Source organism: Athene cunicularia (genome assembly GCF_003259725.1).
Source record: "Athene cunicularia isolate RWA chromosome 7 unlocalized genomic scaffold, athCun1 chr7_part1, whole genome shotgun sequence".
Lineage (NCBI taxonomy): Eukaryota > Metazoa > Chordata > Aves > Strigiformes > Strigidae > Athene > Athene cunicularia.
In genome coordinates, this window is record NW_020799107.1 from 35,013,901 (window position 1) to 35,029,611 (window position 15,711).

A 15,711-nucleotide genomic window follows, 5' to 3' on the forward strand; every position below is an offset into this window, starting at 1 on the left:
GTTAGCCCATGGTTCAGTGAGGAAGACCACCTCTCAACACACACCCATCCTGGAGAATGTAAAAACAAGTAATAGTCTGTGTCATATGGTGACAAATACAGTTCAGAGTACCATTATCACTTGTTCTCATGGTGATAATTAATCCCATCATCATTATCATAATGAGAAACAATGTTCAGAAAATGCTGATTGAAAAACTCCAATTAAAAAAAATGCAAGTCATTCACTGCCCTATCAACCTAACTGATTCTTACATTTGGTGTTGATTAGCACATAGTCTCCCAAATAATTTTTATACCCCAATCTAAACTTTTCTAGTGTTCTTATGTTTCGCTTCATGATTTTTAAAAACGTTCCACTCTAGCATGAAGTGGTAGGATTGCACTTTTGTTCATTAATTTATAATGGATCTTTAATCAGAATCTTTTCCTGAGTTTTCTCCTATCCCGGTGATGTGGTGACAAAGAAAAAAAAAAAAAAAAAAAGAGAGAAAGACATTGAGAGACATAAATAAAAAGAAGAGAGAGGAAGAGAGAGGAAGAGAGAGGAAGAGAGAGGAAGAGAGAGGAAGAGAGAGGAAGAGAGAGGAAGAGAGAGGAAGAGAGAGGAAGAGAGAGGAAGAGAGAGGAAGAGAGAGGCAAACAGAGGAGATTAAAAAATGAGCTATGAATTGCCATAACTATACAAAAGGCATGAGTTCAGGAAGTGAATCGGTGTAAAGCCATGGACTGACCCCTTGTTTCCAGCCATGCCCCTTCCCACCAGGCAGAAGTTCAGAGCCTACCTGCAGCTGCTGAGCATCCCTCAAATACGAGCAACCTGGGCGCCCGATGCCCAAGAACATCCCTTGCACCCTGCTCTGTGCTGGGCTGGAGCCTGACACAGTTCAGGGACACACTGGGGTGGGACACAGGTTGGAGGCTTCAAGGTGGAGCTGCCAAGCACGTCAGCACTGAGACACCTCTGCAATCTCCACGCATCCTCCAGGCTCAGCCATGCAGAGGGCTGCAAAGGCAATTAAAATCACTTTAGCTTTTAACTGCACTTTTGAAATGCAATACAGCCTCTAATTTCAACTTTTCATACGTATTTCTGTATTAACCCTCTGAATCTAATAAATAATCCAAGCCTATCGCACACAGACTACTCTTCAGCAGGGCAAATCCAAACTACATTAGAGAAGCATTACATTTTTATAGGCCTCCAATTTTTCTCCAGGTTTAAGCTCACAATTAGACTGTGTAAACATAAAAATGAGGTGTCTGAAACCGCAGGACATTATACATCACTGCAAATATGGCCCTATTTGGCCATATGTACACACACAAATCTATGAAATACTATACAGCGGTACTTTTTAAAAACTCTGTGTGTCAAGAATACTTCTGAAATACCCGCAGCACACGCTCTATAGCTATATTCTATAGCAATATAGCTATACGGAATGACCTGACATCGGTTGGAATTAAAGGGTTGTACTGTAAACAAAGGTAGATGAGTTGATCAGTGGTTTCTTCAAGTATTTTATCTGTTCTGAATATACGAATCCACTCGCAGCATGGCCGTATACGTATGCCAAACCATTTTGTGACAAATTAAAAAGCGGCATGTAATAAGACTAAGTCATCATAAATCACAGAATAAACATCTGAATTAGAAAATTTAATAAACAATATGTTTCCACAACAACTTCATCCCCTTCCGTTAAATCCATATCCCCCTAGGACTTGTTCTAATATTCTCAACTCCTAAGTACACATCATCTATTTAAAAAAATAAATAAATAAATAAAAAGCACAACTCGCCCTGTCAGGATATGTTTCTTCCTCTCACTTTTTGGTCTGGCATTTTCTCTTCTGTGGCCAGAATTCAGTCTCCAGCCCGTGGCTATTTTGGATGGAATAATAGCTCCCTGCTCCATGAAAACTTTCTTCATTTTAAAAATGTTTTTAATCTGCATCAGCAAGAAACCAAGTGAACGGGTCAACAGGATAGTCACAGGGGTAAGACCACCTTGTAGATTGTTACTATGACTTCTTAAGGCCGACACTTGGGTTTACAATTCCTGAAACCTATATGAAACCCTCATGCACTGAATTTTCAGCCAGAGAAACAGGCTGAGATCTTCCTTTGGTGTGAGCCGAAACTCCAGTTTAAACTAAACAAGCTTCTATAATAACTGATGCATACTGCAAAAAGAAGTTTCTTTTTCTGCTTACAGTTTTGTTGCAGTGAGCTCTGTCTTTGCTAGAAAGAAACCTTTCCCCAGCTTACTGTTTTCTAGTACATGTTTCCCAGTAAATTTTCCTTTAGAAAGAAAATTAATCTTTCTCTGATACAGAGTACACACTGGGATTTAGACCATCTTCTTCCCAGCACTCCAATGTGACTTTGGACAAATAGCTTTTAATCCCACGTAGCCTAGGTGTCAGAACTGATCTTATTTAACAGTTTTGATAATTAATTTGATAGAGAATGCTAGTATACCAATTACATTTTTTTCCATTACATTAATTTGGAAGGCATTGCCAACCCAAAGGAATATCAGACTACAGGTAAATTAAATGACCTGGGGACTGCAAATGACAAGTAAACATTTAAGTAATATATAAGTAAGTAAACATTTAGTAATATAAAGCTGAAAATTCAGGAATTTAGGGGTGAATAATCAGTACTTTTGCTGACAGCTTGAATTTATTGCTTGGAAAGGGAAGAGGAAAGCTAAGATTTCACAATATGCTGACTATAAGTCACTGATGCAACGTACCCATGAACATATATGGTAGGTACATGGTAGGATAGGGGGAAAATAGTGTTCTCATTACAAATAGGAAAATATTAGTGCTGTTGTACGAGCTGATGTTATCACCATGTTGGGACGACTTGGTGCTTCAGATTATGCACACACAGGAGGAAAATTAATCAAAATATAGAAAAGGGATACTCAGGTGAAAGTTCAACCTCTCTTAGGTGATGAGAATGAAACGGGAAGTGCTTTATTTAGGCCAGAAAAATAGAGGAAAGCTGAGGTTAAAATTATTTTAAATCACTATAAAATGTTGGCACAAATATGAACAGGCATTCACTGGCTACAGGTAGATTCAGGCTATTAGAAGAATATGTCTGAGTGACATCTTCAGATAGGACAGAGGTTCCCATAGTAGTAGCGGGGGCAAAGACATGACCACACTTTAGAATGGTCACTTTATGAACCCAATTCTATAGTATGCTTCCCTGGAAAAGCCAGGGACTGAATTTGATAGCCCTTGCTGTCACTTCAAATATGTTGAGTATTTCTAGTCTATTCAATGATGCTGGAGCCGAGAGCCTGACATCCTAGAGTCACCTGAACACCCCAGGCAGAAAGAAAAGATGTGAGCAGAGGAGCCGAGTGTATCAGCTTTATTAGCCCTTGATTGAATTGGATCTGTCACCCAGGAGAGACGTCTACATTCCATATGTATCCTCACAAAGTGCTATTAGAGCACTTGACACGTCTGTAAATATTGGTGCATCACAGATATTACATCCGTGCACTCAGATGGGTTACAGATATGCACAGGCTCACTATGCAAGAATGGACCTCAAAACAGCATGTAAATACATGTGTGAGATTCATAATGTTGTGACCACGTTAAACAATAAATATGTGTGTAAAAGATCACGTTCCTCTATTTTCACTACTTCTAAACACAAGCTATAGAGTCCCTCCATTTTGCTATCCAGCCAAACAGCACAGAGAAACCAGGATGTTAAACTAATTTTTCTTAGACTAAAACCTTCCATCTTTCGCATCTAACTCCTCTGATTTCCATGATCATAAAGAACTGTATAATATCAAATTATAACAACAGCAATCAAAGGCATGGGGAGCAAGAGGATTCTCGATTGCAGCCCATGCATCACTCAATATCACCACAGAAGAAGAGATTGAAAAGCACATCAATTCACATAACTTCCTCCCAGTGCCCATTGTCTTTTTCAGTTCCTAATGATGCTGAAGTGTCTCCATGATTAAAATTTAAAGGTTTCCCAGTAACCAAGTAATTTGCCCAAAACTCCTTATCTAGCACTCACCATGAAGACTCTGATTTTAATATACCATTAATCAAGCTCCAGCCAAGTTTACTACTGATACTTTCAATTACAGAGGAACTAACTTCATTCTTCTCAGTGTGTCAGTGAGAGACCACTTCCTTGATTAGCCACAGACCCTAAAAACAGATGGATAACAGGGTTGGGTTTGATGCGTTTTACTGAAGGAACTATTTGTTGCGAATTACAAATCGGTAAGCAGAATTGAATCTCTCCAATATAAGCTTCAGCCAAATTTTGAGCCATACATTTGCCGGTCTAACAAAAAAAAAAAAAAAAAAAAAAAAAAAAAAAAAAAAAAAAAAAAAAAAAAATATATATTAACTGATTTCAAGTTTTACAGTGTAATAATAATATGTGATTTGATTAAATGTAAATTAATGCAATGGTGAATCTAACAGGCAAGTTCTAAATATCAGCATATTTCACAACACAAACATTTACACAAATGTGTATGAGGCGTGCTTAATTTAAGCATATGAATAGATCCACAGTCTTCAATAGGACATCTCATGCTCTAAGTGATGCACGTGCATAAGTGATTGCAGGATCAGTTATCAGAAAATGATCCCCGGTACAATTTATAAGAATTCCAACAGATTGCAAATAGCTATGATTTGTCACACAACATCTGGTCTCTTCTCTCTGCAATCAAATGGACAAATGGAAATAACAATACAGGCTGTGAAATCGCAGCTTGTAAAAAACAATTAGAGGGAAAGGGACCCGTACCTTACCCTGCCAGAGTGATGGAATTTGCACAGGACTGTCTGGCTCAGCTAACAAAGTGTCAGCATTTGTTTGAGTTGGAGTGTGATTTCTACAAAAGAAGGATTTCATTGCAAAGTTCTTCACTCGGCTACAGCAAACACTTCAGGAAAGCCTCTAGCAAACCCGGACTGGGGGTCCTGTGAGTGCCCCAGCAAGCCCCAAAAGCTTTACCTGTTCAGCAGAACCGACCTGCTGTACAGCAGCAGTGACAGAGCACCAGCATCACCTCAAGACGGGTGAGGAGGAGAAGTGCCCAGACAGAATCGTGGGGTTTTACTTAAATATATCAGTAAGATCGTTTCAGTGCACTTGGTTCTGAATGCCACCGACCATTAAGTAATGGTTGGTTGTTTTTTTTTTCCTCTTTCGGCTGGAAAACATTACAGCACTTCCAGTTACATTCCAAAATCATAAGAACTGTCTCAACAGTGGAATAGAAGGGACAGGTAACAAATAACTTGGCCACGAGGGACTTACCATAAAAGCCACCTGAGAGTTACATTTGGGAATATCCATCACAAAGCTCAGATTTAAGAATAGAATGTAAACCAAAAGGATATATACAATTACAGCAAATGAGCTAGATCTTCATTCACAGCATTATTCAAAGTCTCCCGATGGCACTGTCTGCTGGTAAGCTTGATTATCTGGTTTATCTGACTAAAATAAATGTGATATTTAAGAAAAGAGCAATGATACAATTCTTGGAAACATCTGAGCTTACTGTCTTTCAAACCTAACCTTCACATATGACTTGGCATTCTCTACGTTAGTTAAATAAATTTTTAGCCGTATGCGTGTTGTGAGGTACCTGAGGACGCACCCCAGCCTCTCTTTAGGTCGAGGCTGCAGTGTATGATGTGGGAGCCTGTTTTACTAAGAGAAGAGACATAAGGGTAAGATAACAGGCTTCCTTTGGAATGATGTCTGAGAAACTAAAGATTTAGGAGTTTTTTTCAGATGATGAGCAAATCTACTTTGGAGTGCCCGAACTCACCATGGACCTTGTCTCAAAAGAAACCCATCACAGCTTTGCAAGCAGTGAAGACAAGACAACATTCAGGCAAAAAACCTAACTTTTTTGGTATTCATCCCAAACAAAGTTCCTAAATTTCTACTGCTTACTCTTCTTTTAGATTTTTTTTTCTCTCCAACAATAATCAACAGTGTAAAATGGAACAGATAAGGCACAAAAAAAAAAAAAAAAAAATCCCTATGATTTTTCCTGAAGTTGTACTTTATCCCAAACCTACTAATACCTTTTTGTAAGGTTTACAATGTTAACCAATTCTTTTCTGTCAACTAGCAATTTTTTGGCAGATCCCTTTTGCATGATTCATGAACGACCAGTAAAAGGCTAATTGTTCAAATTAATTTGCGTAAATGACTAAGCAAGAGATAACAAAATTACATCTGCACTTGTTTGGCAAAGATTCAATAGCAGCGGCCCTGTACTGCCAGCTGCTTCCAGACAACACTCTTGCAGAAATTAAAAGCTACAAATATTAATTAATACACTTTTTTGGTACGTTAATTTGCACTGAAAGGTTCCGGAGTACAAAACTGCTGAGAAGATGAACCATGATAATTAGAATTAATGGGATGGATGCATGTTTTTTGCAGCTGAAGTTTTAAAAACCCATGAATGGAACTGGGAACTTGGAACTGACATTCTCATAAATCTCTATGATAATGCCGCTATTAGTATTAGAAGGATTAAGTACTGTGGCTCCAGCGTTATCCATCACATGACATGTTGTATCCCATCTGTCACCGCAGCAGCTAAGACATGATAGCTGTCCTTGAGGAAGCCGTATGAAAAGCTTTGGGAATTCAAGGAATTGTGGTGCTGAGTGTCGGGCTACAAAATGAATAGCTCAAACCTCTGACTCAACCAGAAATAATGGCCGGTGCTCTGTACTTGTCAGCTTAGTGCTTTAACAAATACTCTGACTATGGTATCTGTATTTAAGTTAAGTTAAGCAGTCTGAATTATAGATAAATCAGGCAGGGTAAAAGAACAGTCAAACGTCACAGATTTTTATCTTTAACTCGTTTCTCTGTAGGTTGGGTGTCTCTGGAACTGTTTTTACTGATGTTCACCTTGTTAATTTTGCGTATTTTTGGGCAGCGAGCACTACTGGATGACCACACTGTGTGTGGCAATAATAATGAATTTTTACAGGAAATCCCTAATGAGAGCGTTTACCTATTTCCCTGCACAGTATCATGATGCAGATCCCCTTCTACATGGAAATGCTGTCTGAAGAAAATTAAATTTTAGATGTGTTCTATCTTGAAACTTTATCTGTCAAATTGGCTTTAAATTTTGTCTTAGAGCTTTCCAGACTTTTGAAAAATTATTGCATTTTTCCATGACACAAACACTTTCACAGGGACACAGATACAGCAAGACCACACTACCTATTTTATTAAGTAATGTTTCAATGCTAAAAAAGTCCTAGAAAAGGAATTTTCAAGCTTTTGAAGGTAAGAAACTCTTAATTAGCACTTCTATTTTTAACCATACCCGTGTACACATGCAATGTAATTAGTGTGAAAGGCTAAGCCAGAAGGCAGGTTTAAGAAAGACCCCACGCCGGCGAGGCAATAGAGACTGTCCTGGGAAGGAGAAGCTTCCTCACCCTGTTCACACAAAAAGCCACACTGCGGTGTTCAAAGCTGGCCAAAGTTGGGGAAACCCCCCCCCCAAACAAGCCTGCACTAAGTAACATGTACTAGAGACTAGGCTGCCAGGCTACATCCAGAATATATTGCCCCTGGGTAGTTTGGTAAGAAAAAAATTCAAAATTGTGTTTTCACAGTTTCTCAGACTCTCAGAATGTTACTTTACCTACTATGATGGACCATGATATCCTCTGTCCTTTTATGGGAAAAATCACAGCTGAATTCAATCCATTCAGCTAAAAGTTTTGCAGAATAACAATTTTATTTTTTCGAGTGAAGTTTGTAAAATAATGCCAGCAAAAGCAGATGATCAGTAACGTAATTTTAAACCCATTTTCTAGCATAATATTTTCATAGGCTACTCATCTTATTAGTGCTTTACTCTGAACTATTGGATCATTTTCCTCTTCTAGAATGAAATGTCTGCTTCTATTTGGCTTTTATTCATCTGCATGAGCTAAAAAAAAAAAAAAAAAATGTTATGTCCCATCTCTGATGACATCATTTAACAAAATAAAAAATTATTCTTGACCCTGATCCTCAGCATCTGAGTTGTTAATATTGTGCAGTCAGACTGCTCACAATCTCACAGCACACAAAGTCAACGCAAATCTTTCCACTTCTGGGCACCGGATGAAACTGAGAGCACAGCAGCGAGCGCTGGTGCTAGGTGGCTCCTTTCTTGATCCTCGAACACAGATTTTCAGTGCCACATCCAGCAGAAAAGCCTGAAAATCTCAAGGTATATGCGTCTTTTTGACCTTATCTATATTATAATAATAGAAATAGATTCTAATTTATTACTTATTGTGAATTATAGAGCATGTGAATACTTTGTCCTCGCCGATGGCATTAGATTTACAGTCCAAAACATTCACTCAGGTGGGTCGCAACAACCAAGCCTCAGAAATTAATATATTTTACCTTTCTGCACTCTGAAGACACAAGTTTTTGCTCCTACACAAGAGCTGCGAGACAAAACCGCTCTGTTGGCATACAGCTGCCACACAGAGTAAACCATTCAAAGAGGTGTAGAATCAAGTAAAATCAGTGATTAAAGAGAAAACTGAATAAGTAAAGCTCATGAACCACAACACAACAGATAACATACCAAAAGAATATAGGAGCATGGCTAAAACAGAGCACAACACAAAATCAGCTCCTAAATGCCTAAATTATTAAATTTAAAAAAAAAAAAAAAAAAAAAAAAAAAAAATTCAGGGGGAAAAAAAATAAATGGACAACATTTTGTATTTCTGTAGCAGCTTCTATCCAGAAAATCCAAAGTACTTCACTGATGCTTTTGTGGGTTACGATCTCTAAAATCCCAGCAGGTTAACCATTACCACTACAGTTTTGCAGACTGGAAAATGGAGCAGAAAGGAGGAAAACAACCTGTCCAGAACACAGGGAAACCCAGCTGCAAAGGGAGGCAGTGCCCAAGCTGGGCCCCGGTGCTGCCCGGGATGCTGGTCACAGCGCTGGTCAAAAACAGTTCCGGGGTGGCCCCCACCGGGCAGGATGGACCTGGGCACAGGGGTGGGTTTTTTTTCTTCACATTACAGCATGTGTAGTTGGAGAGACTGCCCAAGATCACCCTGAGCAATAAGTAGTCTGGTGCCCAGGGAATTTGTCTGAAATATAATTATCACCTCCATGCTGTCTCATTAAAGCTAAGAGTAATTGTGGTGGCTATTTGATACCCGTTCTTCTACTGTGGATTTTGCACTCTTTTCTCTGGCTTCATTCACCATACTGGAACTTATGAAACAAAATGGGTATGTGATTTTGGCAAATGTTTCACCTTTTTTGATGATGCTGTTTTTTCTGACTTGCATCTGTGTCATAAAATAAATTCCTGGCCATTTCTGATGATAAAGTTCATACTGAGACCAACTTGAAGATGAGGAGCTTAATTATTAATTAAATGAACTTCCTTTAGGCTTAGCATTACTAAAAAGTGTACTTAGATTTGCATTTATGGGCCCTCACTGAAACCATTTTTTTCCCTTGAGACAGCCCTTTCTTCTTCCACCTCATCAGTCTTATGTCCCAGTACAAGGCATCAAACTTGTCACTATCAGTCTTAGTCTGCTTGATGCAGGAACTGGAAGTTTGTTAAAAATGTCACAGAATGGTACTAATCTGTACATAGGCTCCAAGAAAAATAATGTACATTCCAAATACAGGATCGACAGCAACTCAGGTAGTCCCCATCTTCTTCCAATAACATCCTTTACATCAAGCTTTTCAGAAAGATTTAAGGAATATTAGACATTTGAAGAGATCTAATGGCAGACGGTATGCAGCTGTCGGCCAAAACTAGAGGGATTTGTGCCACAGGGCAGGTAGGAAATAGGTTACGGTGGTCAGTGACAGCAGCATACCTAACCCTGCTCACTGACAGCCACCGCCCACAAATGCTGCTGAGGTTCTGTACGGGTGGATGAACCAATTTTGGCGAAGACGCTGATGGCTGATGGATCTCTTCTTTTCTGTAAATTTCTATGGACTTCCAGGACACAGGCACTAGTAATAAGACATTTTCTAAAAATACCAAAGCAGATGTAAAAAAAAAATAACCATATTGTGGGCACTGTGGGTCTCTAATGTTTAGTTTATATAATTTAATTTCAAGAAAAATCTTAACACTGAGACTGAAAAATCCGGATCACCCCTGGCTCCGTGATAAGGAGGTTTCCCCACTATTAGGTGTTGTCTCTCCAATGTTGCTCCTCAGCAGACAGTAACTGAGTAACTCCCGAGTCACTCCTTTATTTTGGATCTCAGCATTATAGCTCATATTTCTTGCAGACTGGCAAGGAAAATGCATTTCTGAGATCGCCAAGCCGGCCTTGTCTAAGATATTCTGCAATCCCTTTCTGTATGGGCTGGTTGCTGTGAGAACACATCTGCCTTGGGCTGGTGAGAGTCCTCTAAGTTCACACTGACCACTAGAGAGAAGTCAAAAGTGAAAAGAAGTGTTCCAGCAAAATGAAAAATTCCTGATAACAAAAGATTCATCAGGCACAAGCAAAAAATAAAATAGAAATAAATAAAATGCCACAAAATTACAATATCCTTGGCCCCAATCTCATTTCCTAGCAGCCCCTTGACAATTCTCAGAAGCAGCTCCTGGTGGCAAAGGGATGGTGTTTACTCAAGACTGAATTCAGATACAGTAGACGGGAAGCATCTTCAAAAAGCCCATTTATACTCTCCCAACGGAAGGCCTGAGCTGCGCTTTCCCCTCGCCTCGACCAGGTTGGCCTCCATAGGAGCACTAAAGGAGAACGTGCAGGTTGGTTTGAGAACAATTTCCACGTGGACATGGCGGGGAACCCTCCTGGGGCTGGTTTTCTTTACTCACATTCTTTTATTTTTTCCCCCTAGGACGTCAAATGGATTACATTATATTAACCTGCAGACATACACCACAGTCGTGTTTCACCCCCTTCCTCTTATACAGAAGTGACTGTTTTCTGCTGCTTTACCAGGATTTTATGGACAGCCCTGGTGACTCTTTAATATGCCCTGTTTGTTATCCCTGTCCCTGCGCCACAGATTACAAATACAAGCAGGTGGTACCTGCAGGATGTAGCACACAGTTACACAAAGCATTTGCAAACACTCAAAGTCTGTTTGGGCATCCAAGAGAAGGCTTAAGGATGGAATTTTAAAAGTGATAAAAGACAGTCAGTTTTTCCTCACTTTTTAGTGCAAAGATCTCCGTATCTAATATGTTGCTCCTGATTTCCTCACTCAACGACAGACCCTACGACATCACCTAGCAATAAATGAGCGTTCAGGACTAACCAGCACTACGCCTGTTGGTACTTGCATCCCTTCCCTAACCATCATTTGCTTGGGCGTTTCTTGTTATTTTCTTTTCCACAATTCCCTCTACATTTCCTTGCCATGCTTTGCATATTTTGGTTGCTACTGTAATGGAAACAAGAGCAAAAAAAGCACCAGTCCGGCAGCTGGATAAAAATGAAGTCCTCTGCAGACCAGATGTAGCGTGTGTACCAGAAGGGCTGCCTTGATCCAAGCGGCTTACACCGTATCAGCCCTGTTCTGCAGGACCATGCCAGAGGGTGGCGAGGAAGAAATGATTTATATTTGTGCATCAAACATCCTAATTCCCTCATGCATGGTTTCAATAGAAAGAGACACCAAGAGCTTTAGAAATGTGTGGCTAATTATACATCTCATCAAATGCTCAACACTTATACTCACGATGAGCACAAAGCACTTGTCTGCTCCGCCACCTATCCCCTTCCTGGGTCGTCCTTTTTAATGGTCTCTTATGTAAAGAGAGTTGGCCGCTTAAACATTTGAAGTCTGCCAGTTTAAAAGATTTAAAGTATTTTAAAAATGCAGAATATTTTTTTTTTTTTGTGAGTGTGTGTGTGTGCCCTTATTATTCAATAAAACCTTCACTGATACTTTTTTTTTTAAATTAAAAAAAAATCCCTTTGGGCTATGAATGCCAAGTTTTAACACAGAGGGAATTTTTATTGCAGATATAAACCCCTGGAAATCAGAGTATGTATACATATACTACAGAGCCTGATAAACCCTTGACTGTGACACTGCTACTGAGGGCTGCTATAATATCTGATGACAAAACTGACAGATTACTTCTGATGAGAATGTGGAACCCTTTTTGTTTTTAACTTGACCCTGAAGACATGTCATAACATTTGTAATATCTGCAATAAAGTGTCAACTATACTGCTGTAAGACTGCTGGAGCTTGGAGTTAAGCATTCAGTTTAGTGCTCCTACAGCTTTCAATTTAAAATAAAAAAGATTCTTAATTTCCTTTTGGACAGTCCGGACCTAGTATAACTACACTAATTTGTCTTGGCAAATAGGAAGCAGTAGTGGGGAACATGACTACTGGAAAAGAAATCCAGAGCAATAGACAAAACAGAATAAAATCAACCTGTCAATCGTCTCTACATAAATTTGAGATTTACAGTTCAGTAGAAATGATCTTAAGAAGGGATTGCAATAAAGCGAATGTCAACGACTACCTCAGTAGCAGGGCTAACTTGATTTCGGTTGGCGGTGAACTAAAATTTTACTCTAACCTCCAAGCTACGCAAGGTTCATGAAGTATTTTAAGACCTTTTTAAAAGGGATAAAAATGTTAGCGACACCTCCCATTCCCTGTAGTCAGATGCCCTGCTTTGGAGACCAGTCATGCAACTAGGGAAATGGATCCTCCTGGGCTGGTATCACCAACCCTGTTATCTCCCACACATCGCGTTGTCCCGCTGTTGAACCACATTAGTCATGATGACCATAAAAAGCCAAATCCTGGCATTCATATAACGTCTGCTCTTTGACTCAGAGATGGGGTTTTTTTTAAAGATGCTCTGTGCAGACTGCGACAGAGAAGCCCCACTTCTCTGATAAACTTGTCCCAAAATTAATAGCTTGATATAAAAGTAAGCACCAGGCACAAGTCCGTGAAAGACAATATTTTGCTGCCACTAACAAGGGCTGATTTCTTTGTCTATGTGTACAATATAGTAAAACCAAGCTTTATTTCCCAAGAGATGAAATACTTCATTTATTTGTGTAACTTCCTCAGAGTTTATATTCTTGTGTGTTTCAGGACTTCAGTAGTTGCCTTCTTGTAATATTTCAGCTTTTAAGCTGTTTTCTTGCCTCACTGAACTCACATAAGATACATCTGAAAGCTTTAGTACAAATTTACTTCGAATAAAGTCTTCAATTCATTTTCATGGCACCAAAAAGACAGCTTTAATAACTGCAATGACAAATAAACTGGAAATCATTCCAGGCCTTTTCACTTAACTGACAAGTAGAACGCTCTCATAATGAGCCGCAGGTTTTACGTTTTCTCTTTGACCATAATAGCTTCATTTAAGAGCGTCAGACCCTGACACTTCATCATTTATCTACATTATTTCTCATCTTCTTTCAAATAAATTATGGAATACTAGACTGAGCACATAAAAACAAAGTGACTTGTTATCTGTAAACAGCAAGATAAATTGTCCAGAAGTTCCTCATTTAGTTCCTTTTAAATTTAAGGGCAAGTTATTGGTTGTACCTTTTTTTTTTTTTTTTCTATCCCAATTTTTTGCATTTTTTTACAGCCATCTTATTCTGTTGCCAGTGGCCTTTGTGCAGTCATCCAAAGCCTGATGATAGTGCAGAAGGCATAAAATAATTCCATTATCCCAAGGTTGGACAGGGTAGTACAGAAAAGAAAAAATATTGAAAAAAATCAAATAAACAGCTTACACAGATATTTCTCTCCATCTGTAAAATTCCTCGTCCATAATACATCTTGTCATACTAGCAAATGTGACACATCCAAAGTAATGAACAGTGGGTCTGTAACTGTCCTCGCCTTTAGGAAGAAAGCTCTAATATTTACCGTCACCAAACCCCCCTCCCCTGATAAAACACATTGATTTTTGTCTTAGAGCAGTGTTGAACCCTTGGAGTTCACGTTTGTTTTATTTTAAAATTGTATTGTCAGACACAGATTTAGCAACACTGCATCTACATTTTAATTATTAGTGACAGATGAAATTAAGAGAGGTTCAGTTTAATAATACTGAGCATTACCACCACATCTCCCCCTGTGAAAAATCACCGAGCATGTCTGTTCGACATCCTGGGGTGCAGAGAACCCCCGGCCCCTGAGCCAAGTCCTGAACCAAAATCTGTAAAGCCACACCAGTGGCAAACAGCCATCAGCACATTTAACCGGGCCAAGGAGGGATTCTTTGGCAGACCAGTTAGAATATTCCTGTTTTGGAGACATGGAAACAGAGACCTGACATGTCCATAGTTGGATTTCGATGGCTAAATCCAGTACACTGCTCTGACTATAGATTTTAAGCTCTACGTCTCAAGACAAAGCAAAAAATCCCAAAAGCAGTAAGTTGGTAGGAAGTCTTTTCATAACTTTCCTTCTATTTACTTTGAAGGACTGCTTTTAAAAGTACAACAAAACTATGATGTCAATGGATTCCCCATGTATTCCTTAGTCCAAGAGAGACTGTCTCTCATCACTATCTTTGAAAAAAACAAGAAGCTGAGAAGAGCCTGAAAAACTCAAATCACTGGGAGGGACAACTCACCCGAGTGAGTCAGCTCGGCTTGAACTTTGTTTTCTGGTGGCAATTTTAGTCTTCATTGTCCAGAGCGCTACACTGTCAGCCAGGTTGAGAGATGGAGACATTTCCTGGTGTAGAGCAAACAGGCCTAAGCTTTGTGTGATGCTCAGGTTTGGGAGCAAACCAGACAGTGGAGTCACAAGTTTTATTAACAGGCTGGTGAAGAATTCATGCATGAGTCACGTCGAGTCCACAGTGAGGGAAGGCACCTCCACACCTCCACTGCTGTCACCCTGGACCCATGGAAGTCCACGATGCCTCATGCTCAACCCCACAGACAGCTCTGTGAAGAAGAAGAAGAGCTCTGCAGAAGAAAACAGTATGAATCACAGAATCATCCAGGTTGGAAAAGACCTTGAAGGTCATGCAGTCCAACCATTGACCCAACACTGACAGTTCCAGTCTGGTCAGAGAAGGACTCCTCGTAGGATTCCTCAGCATGTTTAAGGTCAGACCTTGACCTGTTTGATTTCCCAGGTAATTTTTCTTTCAAGCTCTTCCCTCCACTGCCTTCTCCAAGCTCGTGGTGCTGGTGTTGTGGGCACACAGCCATCTTGCAATTCAATCATGTTATCTGTGCGGTGCAGGCAACAATCAAATAAAGACAAAATAAGAGTTTAAGCTGAGGTTCCCATCAGTTGCAATTCCATATACATAACATTTTAATTATATCTCATCTCCAGTGTAATAGTTAGAGATGCCATTTGATACAGCTTTTTTTTTTTTTTTATTTGAAAAATTAAATCTAACTAAATTAGCAAAAATAAAGTAGTAAAAGTTAATTGGGAATTATCTACTCCAAAATAACTCTTACTGGTAAATGCTTTGTGTGGTTATAAAAGGCTGATAAATATAATTGTATTTATGTAATGAGTATCATGTTTAATTTACTGTACTTGGTTGTTATACACCATTTTATGCAGGCCTCATAAGTGAGCATCATATTATTGCTTGTATTGCTTTTTTAAAAAAAAAAAAAAAAAAAAAAA